This window comes from Biomphalaria glabrata, chromosome 6, assembly GCF_947242115.1.
Source record: "Biomphalaria glabrata chromosome 6, xgBioGlab47.1, whole genome shotgun sequence".
Classification (NCBI taxonomy): Eukaryota; Metazoa; Mollusca; class Gastropoda; family Planorbidae; genus Biomphalaria; species Biomphalaria glabrata.
Window position 1 is genome coordinate 52,945,116 of NC_074716.1, and position 14,843 is coordinate 52,959,958.

Sequence of the window (14,843 nt, forward strand, 5' to 3'; positions counted from 1 at the left end):
TAGCCGCGTATAATGTGTTAGCGATTGTATACTGTATATATTTGTATATTGTAATATCTTACGAGGGCACCTCAACGATATACATACATTTTACAATCAAACATTTTACATAGATGTTTATTTACATGGGGGCATTACAAACATATAGAGCAACGTCTGCCTTAAACACAGCATCTTCGTTGGCTCCAGACTTGGGCGGGACTTCGCTATCTTTCTTCTATTGTCAAAATCCTTCTTAGACTAGTCTCTAATAGTGCGCACCTTCTGCACTATCTTGGATGGCGGTGTGCATGGCAAGGTTATAACAATATAGCTCTGATGTCTCATCATCTTTGTGATATTAGCTTGTTCTTACAACTTTTAACGATCAACCCTTTAACACAGGGGTTCTCAACCTGTGGATCGCGACCCCCTTGGGGGTCGATTGACGATTTGCCAGGGGTCGCCTAAGACCATCGAAAATATAGATTGTTATTGTCTATTCTTCTATTGCTGTGTGGGTGGGGGTCGCGGCAGAGTGGGGGATTATAATAAGGGGTCGCCGAGCAAACAAGGCTGAGAACCGCTGCTTTAACAGAACAGAGGAGGAAATGTTTTATTTTAAATGGAATCGTGTACTTTTTAAATTCTGGTATCATCTTTTCCCTCCCGCACAACTAGCGCTGGTGTGTATTGATATAGCAAATAATTAGATCACTTTATCTTATCACCCAAAAAAAATAGAAAAACAAGATGTTGACAGTCATTTTTTTTTAATAAAGAAAGCGTGGAAATCTATTTATAATATTGACGTCTGATAATGGGAGACAACTAGCTCGTCTGCTGTTCGGGGGGAAAATATGATTAGGCGGAAAATTGTTGAGAGAGAAAAGTGGGGAAAAAAAAGGAAATAAAAGAAAAATATATAGAATTATTTATACACTATTTCAAATCCCTTTATTTACAACCAAACAAAATATTCGTTTGAAATATTCATGTATTTTGTTTTACGCTAGGACCATTCGGCGACCGTTCCACTCATTGAACCATTTCGCTATCTATACAATGCTTTCATGTAATTACCCTCTGCTACGATTATTATACACTGTGTTCATGCACTTACAGGAGAGAGATAAAGTTGAAATTGTGCACAATTATTCATGTAAAGTTAAATTCCCTTTTCATACAAATTGACCTATGGGGCAGATGATGTAAAGGTCATCCGTTTCTGTTGCCCACGGTTAGCGTGGGTGTCATGTGGCCAGCACAACGACCAACCGCCTGTACTTTACCCCGACTAATGTCAGGTACCCATTAGAGCTCAGGATTTGAACCAGGGACGCCCACTTTGCAGCTCAGACACAGCGTCTCCATGTGGAGAGAGATGGTAACTAAGAAAGCTGTGGACAGCGAAAAAGCATTGGCCTCAGCTATCAGAGTATAAAAAGTGACAGTACCGTCAAAGTTCTGCCATATTTCACATTCATACAAGGTATTGTCTAATCTTTTTCTATATAAAACAAAATTAATGATTTACTACTAAATAATTAATGATTTTGGTTCATTCGTTTGACTGACTCATGTGTTGTCCTCGAAAATGAAGGATTGTTCAAAGTGAAACAGAAACATCAAATCAAAGTAAGAAGCTCGTTGTCAAGAAACAAGTCCTCTTAAGTATAAACTGCCTTTTATTGTGCAGCATGCAAACGTAACATATTTACAAGGCGAACATTATCTGCAGATAACCAACTCCACTCGATGATTTCCTTATGCATAATCTCAACACATTCGTCACTTCCCGCAAGTCCCCTAACTCTCCGATACCCAACACTTGACCGTGTGTCACGGTTGACCACACATAGTAACCGTCTCACAACACTATATCCACCGGCAGCACTTTGTCCACTTCTAAGTTTCTTTCCCACACCCTACACAGACAGGCCTAGACGTTCAACTGTCGTTCTGCAGTCCTGTTCTCACGTTACCCCCGCTAAGCTGACCCATTCAACCACTGGGCAGGTGCAGGACTATGCTTAAGGATGACAATTACACTCCACGACAAACACACACACACACCGAAAATCTTCCACAACACAATGGAAAGTGAAAGTCAAGGCACCACTGTACCTGTGAATAATAATACATTTACATTTATAAAGCGCGTCAACAGACATAAAGTAGGCTCGAGGCGATGTGGTGACATAAACATAATGTAGGCTCGAGGCGATGTGGTGACATAAACATAATGTAGGCTCCAGGTGATGAGGTGACATAAACATAAAGTAGGCTCGAGGCGATGTGGTGACATAAACATAATGTAGGCTCGAGGCGATGTGGTGACATAAACATAATGTAGGCTCGAGGTGATGTGGTGACATAAACATAATGTAGGCTCGAGGCGATGTGGTGACATAAACATAATGTAGGCTCAAGGCGATGTGGTGACATAAACATAATGTAGGCTCGAGGCGATGTGGTGACATAAACATAAAGTAGGCTCGAGGTGATGAGGTGACATAAACATAAAGTAGGCTCGAGGTGATGTGGTGACATAAACATAAAGTAGGCTCGAGGTGATGTGGTGACATAAACATAAAGTAGGCTCGAGGTGATGTGGTGACATAAACATAAAGTAGGCTCGAAGCGATGTGGTGACATAAACATAAAGTAGGCTCGAGGCGATGTGGTGACATAAACATAAAGTAGGCTCGAGGTGATGAGGTGTCATAAACATAAAGTAGGCTCCAGGCGATGTGGTGACATAAACATAAAGTAGGCATGAGGCGATGTGGTGACATAAACATAATGTAGGCTCGGGGCGATGTGGTGACATAAACATAAAGTAGGCTCGAGGCGATGTGGTGACATAAACATAATTTAGGCTCGAGGTGATGTGTGACATAAACATAAAGTAGGCTCGAGGCGATGTGGTGACATAAACATAAAGTAGGCTCGAGGCGATGTGGTGACATAAACATAATGTAGGCTCGAGGTGATGTGGTGACATAACAAACATAAAGTAGGCTCGAGGTGATGAGGTGACATAAACATAAAGTAGGCTCGAGGCGATGTGGTGACATAAACATAAAGTAGGCTCGAGGCGATGTGGTGACATAAACATAAAGTAGACTCGAGGCGATGTGGTGACATAAACATAAAGTAGGCTCGAGGTGATGTGGTGACATAAACATAAAGTAGGCTCGAGGCGATGTGGTGAAATAAACATAATGTAGGCTCGAGGTGATGTGGTGACATAAACATAAAGTAGGCTCGAGGCGATGTGGTGACATAAACATAAAGTAGGCTCGAGGCGATGTGGTGACATAAACATAATGTAGGCTCGGGGCGATGTGGTGACATAAACATAAACTAGGCTCGAGGCGATGTGGTGACATAAACATAATTTAGGCTCGAGGTGATGTGTGACATAAACATAAAGTAGGCTCGAGGCGATGTGGTGACATAAACATAAAGTAGGCTCAAGGCGATGTGGTGACATAAACATAATGTAGGCTCGAGGTGATGTGGTGACATAACAAACATAAAGTAGGCTCGAGGTGATGAGGTGACATAAACATAAAGTAGGCTCGAGGCGATGTGGTTACATAAACATAAAGTAGACTCGAGGCGATGTGGTGACATAAACATAAAGTAGGCTCGAGGTGATGTGGTGACATAAACATAAAGTAGGCTCGAGGCGATGTGGTGAAATAAACATAATGTAGGCTCGAGGTGATGTGGTGACATAAACATAAAGTAGGCTCGAGGCGATGTGGTGACATAAACATAAAGTAGGCTCGAGGCGATGTGGTGAAATAAACATAATGTAGGCTCGAGGCGATGTGGTGACATAAACATAATTTAGGCTCGAGGTGATGTGTGACATAAACATAAAGTAGGCTCGAGGCGATGTGGTGACATAAACATAATGTAGGCTCGGGGCGATGTGGTGACATAAACATAAAGTAGGCTCGTGGCGATGTGGTGACATAAACATAATTTAGGCTCGAGGTGATGTGTGACATAAACATAAAGTAGGCTCGAGGCAATGTGGTGACATAAACATAAAGTAGGCTCGAGGCGATGTGGTGACATAAACATAATGTAGGCTCGAGGTGATGTGGTGACATAACAAACATAAAGTAGGCTCGAGGTGATGAGGTGACATAAACATAAAGTAGGCTCGAGGCGATGTGGTGACATAAACATAAAGTAGGCTCGAGGCGATGTGGTGACATAAACATAAAGTAGACTCGAGGCGATGTGGTGACATAAACATAAAGTAGGCTCGAGGTGATGTGGTGACATAAACATAAAGTAGGCTCGAGGCGATGTGGTGAAATAAACATAATGTAAGCTCGAGGTGATGTGGTGACATAAACATAAAGTAGGCTCGAGGCGATGTGGTGACATAAACATAAAGTACGCTCGAGGTGATGAGGTGACATAAACATAAAGTAGGCTCGAGGTGATGTGGTGACATAAACATAATGTAGGCTCGAGGTGATGTGGTGACATAAACATAAAGTAGGCTCGAGGCGATGTGGTGACATAAACATAATGTAGGCTCGAGGTGATGTGGTGACATAAACATAAAGTAGGCTCGAGGTGATGTGGTGACATAAACATAAAGTAGGCTCGATGTGATGTGGTGACATAAACATAAAGTAGGCTCGAGGTGATGTGGTGACATAAACATAAAGTAGGCCCGAGGCGATGTGGTGACATAAACATAAAGTAGGCTCGAGGTGATGTGGTGACATAAACATAATGTAGGCTCGAGGTGATGTGGTGACATAAACATAAAGTAGGCTCGAGGTGATGTGGTGACATAAACATAAAGTAGGCTCGAGGCGATGTGGTGACATAAACATAAAGTAGGCTCGAGGTGATGTGGTGACATAAACATAATGTAGGCTCGAGGTGATGTGGTGACATAAACATAAAGTAGGCTCGAGGTGATGTGGTGACATAAACATAATGTAGGCTCGAGGTGATGAGGTGACATAAACATAAAGTAGGCTCGAGGCGATGTGGTGACGTAAACATAAAGTAGGCTCGAGGTGATGAGGTGACATAAACATAAAGTAGGCTCGAGGCGATGTGGTGACATAAACATAAAGTAGGCTCGAGGTGATGAGGTGACATAAACATAAAGTAGGCTCGAGGTGATGTGGTGACATAAACATAAAGTAGGCTCGAGGTGATGTGGTGACATAAACATAAAGTAGGCTCGAGGTGATGTGGTGACATAAACATAAAGTAGGCTCGAGGTGATGTGGTGACATAAACATAAAGTAGGCTCGAGGCGATGTGGTGACATAAACATAAAGTATGCTCAAGACGCTGTGATAACATAACAAACATAATCTCGAGAGTTAAAATGACAAAATGCTATTAAAAAAAAGTTGTATTATTTCATTTGAATTTTTTGTTACGTAACAATTCTTCAGACCCGTTGTAACAAATCGTAACAAATTTGAATGCCCCCCCTTCCCCCTTTAGCCGTTACGTAATATCCGAACGTTCCCGTACTGATGTTGATTGGTTTCAGTTGATGTTTAGCTCTTTGTTACACTTTACTGTTAATTCTTATTATTTCATAACAATCTGGAAGTTAACGCAATTTCGAAAGGAAATTATACGATGTGTTATTGTGTTGTATTGTTTTTGGTCTGAATAGCCTAGAAAACGTCTGTAATAACGTAGATAAAACGTAATAAAATACCCAGAAAGACACCAAGATAGAGGCACATTTCTTATTCCATGTGCTAGGACAAGTTAATGTAAGTGTGTTCCTTCTTCCCGAGTACCATTAGAAAATGGAATGGGTTGCCTGAATCAGCCAGGAAAACAAACGACTTTAGAAGAGCTTAAATCACTGATTAACAAGCATGGCTAGATTGACACATGAAATGCGTAGGACGTAATTATCATGTTTTTTTTTTAAGTGACGTCTGCAATTAATAAGATAACAAGATAAGAAATAACAATCTCTTGAACGAGGGGGGTGTCACGCTCATGCCATTCAAGACACATAATTAACATTGATGTTTAATGTTTCTACGCTTTACAGCAGTGGTTCCCAAACTTTTTCCTTAACGGAACACTTCGCAAATTTTGAGTACTTAGCGGAACAATTCGATTTTTTTTTTGGAGAGATTAATTCATGTGTTAGCCTACTAGTTAATTTTTTCCTGCAGTTCGTTGAACACATATTCAGGCCTCGTGGAAAAACTAGGGTCACGCGGAACACAGTCTGAGAAACACTGGTTTAGGACACTGATAAACGTCAGCTCTAGAGCTAAGCTACAGTTAGTGCAAGTTGAATCAGGCCGAACTTATTCATGCTCCGAATGTAATCGGATATGTAAGGAGAAGAATGAAAGCCAGCTTCGTGTAAACAAGGGGAGATAACGCTAGTGATCATCTTCGTGGACCAATAGGACGAGATCGTGCTCACCACTGAATACGCTGAAACGTCATTATGTAAAACGGCGCATGTCACAAAGTAGTGGTCACGTGATAGAAAGTGGAATCAACTTTAGCCAATGGCAAGAGGAGCTGCAATACTTGTACCTCTCAAGCACAAGTCTCGCAGTGAATGTATTATGTAGACGAACTGAGAAGACAACCCGACTTAACAAAAATTTAAAAAAAAAAAACAAAACGGAATGGGTTGCCTGAATCAGACAGGAAAACCAACGATTTAGCAGAGTTTACGTCATTGATTAACATGCATGACTAACTGAAACATGCGTAGGACGTAACTATCTTCTTTTTTTGCAGTAAGGTCTGTATATTCTATAAGATAAGAATTTCAGAACTTGTTTGTAGCTCATTCACATTTATATTTTTAGTGTTTTACAGTGACTTTTCCATACGACGTCCTTGACATTTGTTTTTGTTCGTCTGTTCATTTCAACATCTCTCCCAACTTTCCTTGTTTTTCATTTTGTATCGCTCTCTATATTTCTCCATATTGCTTTGTCTTTATTGTATAAGGTACTGTATTTTATTAAGAAAAGAAAATTAATGCATTAAAAAAATATCGTGAAAATCTTTAATGAGCTAGTTGATGTTTAGGTAACGACAGTTTTCATAACCAAACTTTGGGTCAAACTACAGGTCAATGAACACATCTCTTAACGTTAAAGCTGACCTCAGAAGTGCAGAGCACTGTTACAACACTCTCATATGAAAGTCTACTAATAATCAAATTTTATCAAATTTGTAACAACAGAAGAAAAAATTAAACACTTAAATAGAATCAATGAATAACGATAATAAAGCAAAGGAAATGAGTTGCTTTAAACCTTTATATTAACACCTTTAAAGAATAAGGTATACACACCCCACCTCCCTGTGTAGACTCTGCGCCCACCATTACAAAAACTGTCATTCAAACCCCTTTCGCTCCAACGTAACTCAGGCAGAACTTATTACCAGACCTACTCAGTATAACCAACACTCTATAGGGCAGTGTGGTACAGCTGATAAGAACAGATAGCTAGTTTTCCATTGCAGAACTGCAGAAGAGCTTATAAGACCAGAAGCAAAAAAAGCTGGCCAGGTGAAAAAGAAGGAAAAAAAAACAAACCCATCTCTTTCCTATTCTCCCTTGCCGTCTGTCTTCCAGACGAGAAAATCAAACAATGAAACATTGTATTAATAACCGGCAAAATGTTTTCTCTGGAAATTGGAAAATAAATAAAAACAGTACAAGATAAAGAGTGAATTATACTCCCAGACTGCCAGTTAGAGAGATCATTTGACCCCCCCCCCCCTTTTTTTTCCCAAACTTCTCCAAGAACTTCTACATCCTTCTTATTTTACTATATAAGCTATCCGAATCAAACCAAAGGGGGATGTCGTGTCATAGAAGCAACAAGTTCTCAGCTTCTTCACAGCTCCAATTGTTCGACTGAAAGTCATTATAACACCTAGGCCCTCATTGTGTTGTTGTCGATGCGTTCACGGTCTGAGTGGCCAGACGTGTAATCCCAGAGTGAGAGGAGAGCGAGCTAATTAAAAATAACACCTTGACGTCATTTCCAGATATAGTAGGATCTTAGTTTCTGGACAGCGGAAATGAAGCATTATTACAAAATGATTTATATAAAGGATTAAGAGTCTGGGGATTAATTTTAATCTTTGTCTTTTTTTTTTTTTAACACATCTATGTTGATTTTTTTCTTTTTTAACTTAATAATTCACGCACAAAATTTCGGACTGTGAGTAATTTTAAAAAGAAAATAGAGAGTATTTATTATCAATGCATTCTTTTTGTGAGTTAGAATATTGGCTAGGTCGCTCTTTTTCTGAGAAGTGAAAGATCTATTCAGACGTGGCCTTGAGGTATACACTTCGGACTGTAGAATCGATTCCCCTCTAGTTTATACTCTGTCCACTGGTCATCCCTGCTGCCCTTATACCTCTAGGTTATGCTCTGTCCACTGGTCATCCCTGCTGCCCTTTTACCTCTAGGTTATGCTCTGTCCACTGGTCATCCCTGCTGCCCTTCTACCTCTAGTTTATCCTCTGTCCACTGGTCATCCCTGCTGCCCTTATACCTCTAGTTTATACTCTGTCCACTGGTCATCCCTGCTGCCCTTATACTTCTAGTTTATCCTCTGTCCACTGGTCATCCCTGTTGCCCTTATACCTCTAGTTTATACTCTGTCCACTGGTCATCCCTGCTGCCCTTATACCTCTAGTTTATCCTCTGTCCACTGGTCATCCCTGCTGCCCTTATACCTCTAGTTTATCCTCTGTCCACTGGTCATCCCTGCTGCCCTTATACTTCTAGTTTATACTCTGTCCACTGGTCATCCCTGCTGCCCTTATACCTCTAGTTTATACCCTGTTCACTGGTCATCCCTGCTGCCCTTTTACCTCTAGGTTATCCTCTGTCCACTGGTCACCCCTGCTGTCCTGTAAGGGGTTTCAAGTAGGACGTATTAATCTACATTTTCGGAAGTGACGTCTAAAACTTTCAAGAGAGGTGAAAACTTGTTAACTTTAACCTTTGACTTAACTCTACAATCAAAACGGAAAATTAGATACGAGTTTTAAAACCTTGTTTAGAATAAGAGACTTTGACCTTATTTAGAAATAGAACCAGACTTTGACCTAATTAGGAAAAAGAACCAGACTTTGATCTATTTAGGAAACGGAACCATACTTTGACTTTACTTATAAATAGGGATAAATACAAAAAAAAAAGCCAAATGGTAGTAATACAGGACTCATTAATGAAATTAGCAACTTTAATGGCAATCTGTCTAAAAACAGACATTGGTCTGAATTAAAACAGACATTGACCTAGATGAAAACAAACATTGACCTAGATGAAACTAAATCTTTCAAACTTTTTGCTGACAAAATCCTTGATGTTATTTCATAATAATGTATATATATATACATTTAACAATGACGTTTCTTTTATTATATAACACAACTAATAGGACTAATTGATGATTTTTCAAAAGGTTTAGATAATAGTGAACAAATAGATGCTATCTTACTAGATTTTTCTAAGGCTTTTGACAAAGTTCACCACCATAGTTTGCTTAAAAAATTAAAATATTTCGGCATTAATGGTCCACTGCATCAGTGGATTAAAGACTTTCTGATAGGGAGAGAACAAACTGTAATAATAAATGGCTCTAAATCAACACCGATAACAGTAAACTCAGGTGTACCTCAAGGTACAGTCTTGGGTCCACTACTATTTTTAATTTACATAAATGATTTACCAAATTGCATTAGTTCAGGAACAAAAGTCAGATTATTTGCAGACGATTGCATAATATATAGAACAATAAAAACAACACAAGACACAGATATTTTACAAAGAGAATTAGATGAATTACAGAAATGGGAATCAAATTGGAGCATGTCTTTCCACCCAGAAAAATGTCAGTTGTTAAGAGTAACAAAAAAACTAAAACAAATTAATTCCACTTATCTTATTCATGGCAAACCAGTATCACAGACTAAAAACGCAAAATACCTAGGTGTTATAATAAATGAAAAACTATCATGGAATCCACATATTGATGAAACTACAAAAAAATCAAACAAAGCATTAGGATTTATTAAAAGAAATGTCTATAAATCAAATAAGAACATAAAACTAAAATGTTACTTAACCTTGGTTAGGCCAATAATAGAATATGCATCCTCCGTTTGGGACCCCTCAACTCAAGAAAACATTAAGAAACTGGAACAGACACAAAATAGAGCAGTGAGATTCATAACAAACGAATATTCACATTTGACTAGAGTAACACCTTTAGTAAAATCACTAAATTTAGAAAGCCTTCAGGACAGAAGGCTCAAAAGTAAAGTAGCAATCATACATAAAACACTGAACCATAATCTTCAAATACAAAAACAAAATTTAATAAAATACTCTGAAAGACACAAAGATAAAGGCACATTCCTCGTCCCATATGCTAGGACAAATTTGTACAAATACTCCTTCTTCCCTAGAGCTATTAGAGCATGGAATGGGTTGCCTGAGCTAGCCAGGAAAACCAGTGACTTGGCAGAATTTAAGTCATTGGTTAATATGCATGACTAAATGCATGACGCGTAGGACGTAATCATCTTCTTTTTTGAAGTAACGTCTGTATTATATAAGATAAGATAAGATTTAATAATACGTTATTTTTTTTATACAAAATAAAACAAAAAAGAAATATAGAAGAAACTTTTTTTTTTCGAGTCTAATTTTCGTTCATTTGATAATTCTTTTACATGAAAAAAAAAAAACTTTAAAAAAAAATTATTCTATTAAAACCTAAAGAACACATTTCAGACATTTTTTTTATTTAATTTCATTTCGATAATTTCAGATTAAAACAAAATTAATTTGCAGGAAATATCTGCTCACAGCTGGACATGTTGCGCAATTAAACACTTTTTGTCTCACTGACCTGCAAACCGAGAGATCATTTCTGTATGAGCATGACCTGAATGGAACGCAGAGAGCAGGGTGTCAAACATTTTGTTTCCCCGAGGGGTGGGGGCGGTATAAATTTCGTGTCAAGAGAGGCATTACATAAAAAAAAAAGCACCGAGACCAAGAGCCTCTGAGGCTTCGTTTTACATCGGGGGCAGAAGCTCAGAAAACACTGCCTCACGGGCCTGATATGTCTCGAGGGCCCTTGGTTGAATACCAACCGGTGTAGAGGCGTATACACAGAATGTATAGTGATAGCCATTTTTGTTTCGTTCATTTAGAAACATTTTTAGCATATATCCAATTTAATGCAATTGATCACATACAAAACAAACAATATGCTTCACAACATTCTAGAAGAACATGAAGCTCTATCTGTTCAAAACTTCTTTTAAGATTAGTTTGTCATTGTAACTCGTATGTTTACATGTTATGTTTTTATAGCAACTTAAGCCTACAGTATGTTTCTTAACAGCGCCTTATAAATAAATACAATTATTTTAAAAGTTGAGCGAAAACTTTTGTCACCCTTTAGGACTATACACTCATAGCAGATGCACATGTATCCCACGCCCTGGCTGCCCACCTTCCCTGTACTACCTCAGTGGTGTAAGAAAGTCTATCACTATGTAATCTACATCTTTATTTTTACTATACTGTTAAGACTTGTTACAGGAAATGCGCACCATTCATTGTAATATCATATAACACCATTCAGTGTATTATCATATACAGACTTCTAAGAGATGCGCACCATTCATTGTAATATCATATACAGACTTCTAAGAGATGCGCACCATTCAGTGTAATATTATATACAGACTTCTAAGAGATGCGCACCATTCATTGTAATATCATATACAGACTTCCAAGAGATGCGCACCATTCATTGTAATATCATATACAGACTTCTAAGAGATGCTCACCATTAGTGTAATATCAGATACAGACTTCCAAGAGATGCGCACCATTCATTGTAATATCATATACAGACTTCTAAGAGATGCGCACCATTCAGTGTAATATTATATACAGACTTCTAAGAGATGCGCACCATTCATTGTAATATCATATACAGACTTCCAAGAGATGCGCACCATTCATTGTAATATCATATACAGACTTCTAAGAGATGCTCACCATTAGTGTAATATCAGATACAGACTTCCAAGAGATGCGCACCATTCATTGTAATATCATATACAGACTTCTAAGAGATGCGCACCATTCATTGTAATATCATATACAGACTTCTAAGAGATGTGCACCATTCATTGTAATATCATATACAGACTTCTAAGAGATGCGCACCATTCATTGTAATATCATATACAGACTTCTAAGAGATGCGCACCATTCAGTGTATTATCATATACAGACTTCTAAGAGATGTGCACCATTCAGTGTAATATCATATACAGACTTCTAAGAGATGCGCACCATTCATTGTAATATCATATACAGACTTCTAAGAGATGCGCACCATTCAGTGTAATATCATATCCAGACTTCCAAGAGATACGCACAGTTTACTATCAGATACAGATTAAAACAAATTACATCCCTCCCAGACAGAACATTATTTCAGACATGCCACATGGAGAGGAGATTCAATGGGCCAAGATGGGCCTAGATTTCGATTTCTTGGGTCAATTACAAATAATTACAAATAAGAAATAAATATATTTTCCCCAGTGGCTACATTTCGTGTTGCTTACATTTACAACGACAGAATTTAAATATTTCGTAAACATAATTGATTATGAATTGATACTCACCTTACATAATCGAACGGAGAAAGAGAGAGAGAGAGAAAGATCACAGTAGGCCTATATTTTGTTCTTATTTATTAATATTTTTTCTTAGTTGACCTCATTTCTGAAAGGCATATAGACTAAAACTAAAACTTTATTGACATAAATTGCAAATATGTTAAGTTTACATCAATACAGGAATATCTTTCTCAAGTTGACCTTATTTCTGAAAGGCACACTCCTTAATTAAGACTAAAACTAAAACAACTTTATTGACCCTGATTGGGAACATTTAGGATTACATTCATTGCAGTGCTGACAAGAACATTCCATAGATACTTGAAGAGCTCCAATATGATATTTGAACCAAAAGCTTATAATCATCACCAACTAAGACTGGAGTCTGTGTTTGAAACAAAGTACGCAACCGAATCGAATGTTCGACTAGTCCTCTGGAGAACAACAAGACCATTATGGAACGTGTTATAACTCAAGGCAGTACAGCCACGTAAACAAATATCTGAACTTGCAAACACATTTACTTATAGAAAAGTAACAAGAAAAGAGATGCAGACGAACTAGCCAACAGAAAGACAGCAGAAAGACAACAGTGGAAAATAAAACAATTTTCAAGGAATATTTTTTTTTTTTTTTTTTTTTTGCTGCTTGCGGGAAAAGAATAGAGTAGAGAATAAAATTAGACAAACAACACTCTACTGTTTGTACAATCTCTTAGTCCAGAATGTCGTGTCTTTTTTTTTAAATAAACAAGAGCATTTAAACATGAAGCTGGTCATACTAATTAATGCTCAATTCAATAAAATCGCGTAACTCAACTGAAACAAAAGTATAAGCATTTGACTACAGAGTAACAACATTCAAAGCAATAGTGAATGAAAGACATTCCGGGGTAGAAGATTAAAGAAAAACTTGTCTAATGAGAATAACTCATCGTTTTAAAACTCATATCTCTCAATATCGTAAGAGTTATTTCCCTTTTTTATATCAAACACAATACATTAATTACCACTGATCCATTGGTTAATTTTCTTGTCTCCGTTCGTGTTTTGTTAGGTACGGTCAATAATTGTGCAAATAATTAAATAGATCCGAGAATGGGAAGTGGGAGAAATAACGTGTACACAATTGTACCAGACAGAGTGTTGATTATACATAAAATACGGAACCATAATAAAAACATTCACTAATAAAATAGAAAGTCACAAAGATAAAGGCACATTTCCTATTCCAAACGCTAGGACAAACTTCTTTCCGACCAAGATCCGTTATAACATGGAACGGATTTCCTGAATCAGAAAACTGACAGCTTATCCGCGTATAATTATTTAATTAATATGCACAACTAGATAAACATAAGGATGCGCGTAGATTTAATTGTTTTCTTGCTTATGGGAACGTATTAAAGTTTTAACAAAAGATATTTGAATTATTAATTAATGTGTGATTGTGTAATTTAGATTGTACTTACATCATAAATCAAAAGTCCTTCCAACTATGGAAACTCTTTTTTTGAACTCAAGTGTTTATCACATTCCCCAAACTAAGCACTGCTGTAAGCAACTGTGAACATTGAAATCCACATCTATCCCACTAGGTTTTGTAGGTTTTAGATTTAGAGGTTCACCTCATCACTGGCCAAAGTCCCAGGTCTGCTGATCAAAAGTTTTCAAGACAAGCCCAGACCGTGTCATGGGCTAATGATATTCATTAAAACAAGAAATGACCGACACAGCTCACGTTCTGAGGGCGATAACTTTTGACAGTACAGGTAGCAAGAGGAGGTCACTCCACACACTTCTCTCACTACAGTCGGTATGGTTCTAGACTTCTTTTTTTTTTTAATCCTGCTTCGCCCGCATGCTGAGTGATCAAGAAAGGGGAGACAAAAAAAAAAGATGTATTTTGCTTCCCCCTTGTTTAGTTGGGAGTGAGAGATTTCTCTCCCTTGGCCAAGACTGACTAGAATTACTGGCACACTTCTTTTTATCATATTCTTTATATTTTTTTTTTAAGACAGTAGTTCTCACTTCTGACTTACTAAGAGCCAGCAGCTCTTTGTTTTGACTTTCCAAAGACCAGTAATTCTCACTTCTGACTTTCTAAAGACCAGTAATTCTCAC

The 14,843-nt window shown here is 37.9% G+C and overlaps 1 protein-coding gene across 2 annotated transcripts in view; it reads right to left on the minus strand.

The window, feature by feature from the left end:
* Nucleotides 1-14,567, minus strand: part of LOC106072300 (uncharacterized) — a 207,340-nt gene extending 192,773 nt beyond the window's left edge. For both annotated transcript variants that reach the window (XM_056034206.1, XM_056034204.1), the window contains exon 1: nucleotides 14,192-14,567. The gene's annotated coding sequence lies outside the window, so the exon portion shown is untranslated. The remainder of the gene's footprint in view (nucleotides 1-14,191) is intronic.
* Nucleotides 14,568-14,843: the final 276 nt, after the last annotated feature.